We start from the raw sequence: 7380 nt of genomic DNA, 5'->3' as shown, positions 1-7380 counted from the left end.
GGGATGGTTTGGTGTCTCCTGAGCATGTCACCTTGGTTCTGTTATCCTAGGTCCCTGAATGCCCTTATAGTCCTTTAATTTACTTGACCATGTGAATTTCTGTCATATTCTGACTATTTGTCTTCTTCATGGCATGAAGTACCTGAAGTTTTTTCTTTATGTATCCATGGAGGTGTTTAATGTACAAGATCATCGTAAGCATTATTTCGGTGTTGTTCATAACTCTGTCCCTAAGACCTAGGGCAGAGCTAGGCACAGAGAAATGGTACATATGGCTGGCAGGTTGACTAATAGGCATGTGAGCCCCACCTACTCTCTTCTTAAAACCAAGGAGCCAGCAGTTAGGGGGAGAGAAATTCTTATCTTCTATTTTAATTCTCTTTTGCAAATAAGGAGATAAAGGAATACAGAGGTTGAATAAGTTACCTTAGGTAACTAAGTCAGAATATGGAAAATCTAAAGTTAAAAATACAGATTATAGGTTATTTAGCTTATGTGTGTGTGTGTGTGTGTGTGTGTGTGTGTATAAAGAATGAAAATTCATTTTCTCTGAGTTCTCAGAGCTTTTGAATAGAAGTCCCAGAATTGTCACAGTTGGATCATGATGAGGACTCTCTTTCTGACTGGCATTCAGAAGGTAACTTTTCACCATATCCTTATACAGTAGGCAGAGGGAGAGCTTATCTTTTTAGCTCTGTACTAACACCATACGCTAGCATACTCACACCAATAACCCACTCATTTCAGACAACACAAACATATTTTCCTTTCATCCCCAGTTGTGGGAGTCTTCAGGCTCATCAAAGGAGAAATTGCTTACTTTTACTTTTTTTAATGAAGATAGTTTAGTCTGTTCTAGAGTTTTTGAAATACCTGAGTAACATAAATTGGGTAATTTATAAAAGTAGAGATTTATTTAGTTCATAGTTTTGGAGAGGGAAGGTCAAGGGGCCACAATGGTAAGGGTTTATTTCTTGGTGGGACTCCCTGCTGAGTCCCTAGGTAGTAAAGGACAAGCAAGAGAGTGAGAGAGGCATGTCTATGTAAACCACAAAGATTTAATCATGGGGCTGCATATTGATGACTTTACACAATCCTAATCTACTTCTCACAGGCTTCACCTCTTACTCCTATAGTCAGCTTAAGTTTCCACACTCTTGATACCATTACAGGCTAATTGGGGGAGGCACGTTCAAATCAAAGCAGAAGGTAACATTTTTCTTCATAAGATCCCAATCATGAACCGTCCATTGGAAATAGCCATGATACTGAACCACTATTATTGAGGCAAATGTATATATCCTTCAAATACAAGAACCAATGACCATTGATTTTCATGTGATGAATGGAAAGGAATGGTTATAAACTTAATTCTATAGGTAAATAAAACAAAAATTATTTAGTTCTCAAAATATTAATTAAAAAGTCCTTATAGTGGTGATGTTTGAATTGAATTTGAGAAACTAATATTAGCACAAAAATGGTTAAATTATTTTAAGTAAAGAAAATACCAAGAGTCATCATACCAAATACCATCTGTTAAAAATAAAGATAAGAATGTAATGAAAACTGAATTTTCACTCCTGAATCACTTCAAAAGAAGAGAGTTTTTTTTTTTTCTTGGCAATATAGTAGACAAGCCATCTTTAGATGTTTATAGTAGAAGAATTTTCTGACAATGCAATGCCTAAAATTCTTTTAAAACAAGAAACAAAGAGAAATTCTTTCTGTATACTTTTCCCTTTTGATAGGGTAGAAGAATCTTTCTCAGAAGCTCTCCCTCTTGGTATATTTTACCTTGTGTTCCACTGGCCAAAATTGAGTCAAATTAGGTATCCCTAAACTAGTTACTGATGAAGAAGATAAAACTGAATGCTTGGCTTGGCTCAGTCATGGTTTGGATCCTCTGTGGCTTAGAACGGGACTCACTTTCTCTGCTAATGTTCTGCCTAACTCCATTCGAGAGTTGGAACAGGGTCAGCAAGGGAGTGTGCCATGGCCACAGGATAGATAGATAACTGGCATATCTGGCACATGTCTTAAGGTTTAGAGCAAGTCTTCTTAAATCTTGGAAAGAAGCAGAGCAATTTTCAAAAAATAATTTGCTATAGGATGCAAGCATTCACAAGAGAGAGAGAGATAGGAAGTGGGGAGTAGGAATTATACACTAGGGGATGACCACAGTGCAACCCCTTCTCCTCCAGTCTCTTCTTGGGATTTTGGCATGCACACACATCTGCTCAGCATGTTTTCCATAACACCAGGTCCAGGACTCAAACCAAATAGTCAGCCATGTGGGATCCAGCTGCCTTAACCACCATGCCAACTGGCTGGCCCCAGAAATAAAGCATTTAAATTTGCAAATTTCTTCATCTTTTAACTATAAGGATTCGACTGATACTTTCTGAAGACAGAATAGGAAGTTTAAAATTATAATGTCTGGAATCTCAAAATATAATAGATTCTTTTTCTAAGTCAAGGAAATTCCATTAGGAACTGTATGACAGGGACCAGCAGATGGCCTAGTGGTTACATTGCTAGATTCCCATATGGCCAACCATGGTTCAAGTCCCAAACTTTGTGGCTTGAATATCACACTGGGCATGTGCGTGTGCATCCCAAAGATCCCAGGAGGAGAATGGAGGAGAAGACATTGCAGTATGCCCATCTTCCCAGGGCATGATTTTTCACTTCCTCTCTCACTGTCTCTGTCTCTCTCTCTGGCAAGTGCACATGCTCTAAAGCAAGAACTTATTTTTTAAAAAAGAAAAATGAACTTTATGACATACAGTTAAAAAAACAGGACTTTGGATTACATAACAGGCACTGTTCCTTCTGCTACATTAAAAATATATATACTTCAAAAGAGCATGAGGAATATAAAATAGTTTTTATGAAAGTATATTAAATCATCAGTTTATCCTTCTAGGCTTGTATTTTTCTTGAGCTCACAGAGACATCTGGAATTTAATTAACCACATGTATGCATGATATGGTTTTATGTTTTTCTTTATTGCCTAATTTGTTTTCATACTGGATGAGTGCTCATTTTACACAATAATATAAAAGTCAAAATGTTTTCCTAAATGTTGTAGGATCTCAGTTTTGTAAAGTTTAATCTCTCCATCCTATTAACTTCATATCTGTTACCTGTATATATTAATTTAAAATCAGTCATAATAGTTATTTCTGGAAGCATTTCAAATATTTTATTTTATTCTCCAGAATTTTTCTCTTGTACATATTGAGCTTTTTGTTCATTTTATTTTTCAAAAGTCTATTTTTCCTTGGAAGTAAGTGGAAAAAGAGGAGGATAACAGGTTAGACTTTTCAGAAAGTAAATAACAGGAGTGCAGACCTATTTAACATTAGTCTGTGAGGAAGGAGAATGCAGAGCTTATCTCTTGAATAGTTGTAGCCCTCCTGCCTGCACCCTAATGTGTGCCAGACACATCTCCTGGTGTACGATAAACATTCAGTTAGGAAAGACACTGGCAGCCAGCACTAACTTCCCAACTCCTGAGCAAAGTACAGATGTCTGTATCCATAAGAAAAGCAACATTCCCCTTGAACCCCATTCATCCACAGCAAGTCAGCAGTGGCAATGACTTAAAAACAAAACAAAACAAAACAAAAACTCTTGGGGCTAGCAGGTTGCATGGTGGTTAAGGAATTGGACTCCAACATGGCTGACCGTGGTGAATCCTAGACCCACTGCCTTGAAGATCACACTGGGTGTGAGTGTGTGCATGCCCAAATCCCAAGAGGAAGATGGAGGAGAAGGGATTGCGTCATGGCCATACCCCATGGGAGGGTTTGATTTCTCACTTTCACTCTCTCTCTCTGTCTCTCTCCAGCAAGCACACCCTATGGGAAAACCCAAAAGTAAATAAATAAATAAATAAATAAAAATAAAAACCTCTTTACTAAACCAATATTTACCGTCACCTGATTTTCTAGGTAAGCAGTATGTGTCAGGTAGAATGTTTACAGCTGTAAGTAAGAAAGTCATGTTAATTACTTTGTTTTCCCCACTTGTGCCAATTTTTAAGGCTTTCTATTCACTCTACCACCTCTCATGCTATATCCATTCTAACTTGCAGACATTCCTCAGGAAGCTTCCATTCTTTTTCTAAATTGGTTGTTTCCTAGCAACTCCCTTTTCCTTCACCCTGAGTCTGACTCACTAGTTCATTAATCATGTCCTCCTCTTTCTTGGTTTTCTCCCTTGTTTTGCTGGGATACATGCTACAATAGCTTTACAAGGTCTAAAAGATGTACAATGACAGAGTGATGATGGAAACAACCCTATACTCTCTAATCTAATTTGTGTTATTTTATTTTCCTTACTACTCCATTGAAAATCTATGTAGTAAGTAGGAAGGAAGGAGCAAGGAAGGAAAGAACAAAGATAGGAAGGAAGGACAGAAGGAAAGAAGGAAGGAAGAGACTCGAGTCCTGTGAAGAACGTATCTCTGTGAGACATAGTAGGTATAGTAATTAATTGTAAACTGTGGATACTCCATTTTGAAAATTAGCCCTTATTCAGTAAAGATCACTACCATGGATAAAGCCATGTATGTTTTGTAATACTTATTTAAATATCAAAAATATATAAATGTAACAATCAGGTGATGTCTAAGACTTTTCATAGGTAGTGATTTTTCTCTAACCACTTCAAAGATTAAAAATAAAAATAGACAAATCATGACACGTGATTTTTGTCCATAATAGGCAGCATTAAATGTTATTGTATTATCTTCAAAAGAAGAAATCGAATTGTGCAAATTATGTCCTTCTAAATGAGTATGTACCCATATAGCATCTTTAGCTCTATCCAGGTGTTGGTGAGTCAAATTTATTTTTTAGCAATAGACTTGTAGGAAAAATAAACAATAAGAAATACTAAAAGCAAAAAATTAAGCACAGGGGCCAGCATGTGGTGTCATGGTTAAGGCACTGGATCTTACATTGCCAGCTTACTCAAGATCTGGACCCTGCAAATTAAAAAACATACTGGACACATGTACATGTGTGCCCCAAATCCTGAGAGGTGCATGGAGAAGGGTTTGTGGCATGACCATCCACTCAGGGGATGTGTGTGTATGAATTTTTACCTTCCCTCTCGCCCTGGTAAGTGCACACATACTATGGTAAAAATATATATAAAAAAGGAATAAAAAAAAGTACAACTTTAAAGCACTCTAGTAAAGTGCTTTGATCTATCACAGGAGACCGACTTGGTTGACAGAGTTGAAGAGGGCTTCACAAATGCTCTGAAAGATTGGCATTGTATTTGAAGTAAAATAGATAAAACAAAGTTAAATTGACCTAAAAGAGCCACAGATGGTGTGGAGGTTGGGAGCTGGACCTATGACTGACTCTGTGGTTTGAGTCCCAGGCTCAGTTGCTTGAAAGTGATAGCAGACACATGTGCATGTGTGCTCAAAATCTTGAGAGGAGAATGCAGGAAAAGGGATTACACTGGACCATTCTCTCTGTGGTGAGGAGTTATTTCTCACTTTCTCACTCTCTCTCTCTGGTGAGCACATGAGCTCTATGTCAATTTTTTTTTTTAATTAAATAGACCCAAAATAAAGAATAAGAATTTCTGAAACAGGAGGTATTGGAAAATAGTACTTGAATAAAACATTGTGTGTTGCAGAACAAGAATATCAGTAGAGTGAGTCTCTATTAGCCCCAAATAACTCTAATTAGTCTCTTCTAAAATATACATTTTGCTTTAGTCCATGATGGATTAAACATAGTACTACTATTGTGAAGTGCTCTTTTCAGCATAGTTCAAGAACCAAGACTATAGGAAACTCAATTAAGAACAGTCATTTTGGAAAATAGAACTGGAAGGATTTTACAGTCATCAAACACTGTCTCTTAGTGCAAAGGTAGAGCAGAGGTGGAGGGAGCGAGAAAGCTTGTTTAACTGTAGGCTCTAATCCAGAATAAGCAAATCAAAATGTGGCTAAGAAATTGGGAAATGTTTGACATGGAAAACATATGAAGAAAATTAAGAAAATAAAGCATACCTGAATTGTCAAATCAAATATATGTAAATGAAAATCTGGAGTATTTTGCAAAAGCTTTTTCTTCATTGGGCGAAACCTGTCTCAGACTATGCCTTAATAGGGTCCATGGGGGCCTCTAACTATGAGAATTCAAGAAATCACAACTTTTCTTCTATAGCCTAATAGGGGGAATTTTGATCCAGTTTGGTGGCACATTTAGTAGCAAGTTGACCTGAAGTACTGGAAGCCACATGGATGGCCATGAGTTCTGACTCTCCGGTAGGCATGAAAACATGCCAGACATATGTGTGACCATGGTTTAATGAGCTAGAAAGCCAGGAAAAGAGGATCATAGTGTGACAAGACCCTGTCAAGGTTGCATCTCTCTCTCTCTCTCCTGTGTGTGCATACTCAATCATGAGTAAAATAAGTGAGCTAGTTTTTTAAAAAAATGAGAAATGGGAGAGGTGAACAATTTTAATAAAATAAGTAAGCTTGAGTATATCAAACAAATAATATTATCTAAATTTTTCATTTTCTGTGCCAGGTCTTACCTCTTTTACAGAAACTTGACCCAAGCCTGTCCCAGGCAAACATACTGAAACACATCCCATGGGAATACAAAAAGAACAAAATGAATGAAATTGGGAAATGTGTGTGTGTTGGTTCATCTGCTGATAAGAAAGTGCCGATTCCTCAGTTCTCTCTAGAGAGAAGGTGATTAAAAATGTTTCCATGGGGTTCTGTCCCTGGGATCATTAGTTTTGTCTGTGGGGAGTGAGTTGTATTCAGATGATGATGGGTAAACCCCTGGCTTGCACAAGTCTAGCATAAAGCTCACCAGTGCTCTGTATCTGTGCTTTCTGCTCTAATGAGGCCCCTGTAGAAAGGAGAATCAGCCTCAGTCTACATATTCTCCCTTCATCTCTTTGATGTTTCTCCTAAACTCCAGGCTTTATTTGAAGACCACAGATTATGCCGCTGTAAGTAAAAGTGGTTCCCGAGAAGGAGTTTGGCAGATGGGAAGTGGGAAAAGGGCAGTGAATGAAATTGTTGGCTCCTGATATTTGCAATGACGCATCCTCAGTATGTGGTCTCCTGTTTGCCCTAAGCATATGTTTACTACTAGGTCGCTGAGTGCAGCTCCATGAACACTGTCGACCCCATGATATGATCAGGGCTCCCTCTGAGCCTTCTGGCTCTGCCCTCCATATCCCCTTCAGCACTCTGTAGTAGCTCTCTCTTTGATATATATATATTAGATTAAGAATTCTTTTTTTTTTTAAATAAAAACTTTATTTATTTATTTACTTATTTTCATTTTGACCAGAGAGGTACAGATACAGGGCAAGAGAGA

This window comes from Tupaia chinensis, unplaced genomic scaffold, assembly GCF_000334495.1.
Source record: "Tupaia chinensis unplaced genomic scaffold, TupChi_1.0 Scaffold000637_1, whole genome shotgun sequence".
In the NCBI taxonomy this organism is placed as follows: Eukaryota; Metazoa; Chordata; class Mammalia; order Scandentia; family Tupaiidae; genus Tupaia; species Tupaia belangeri.
Note: the sequence above shows the minus strand (reverse complement) of the source record.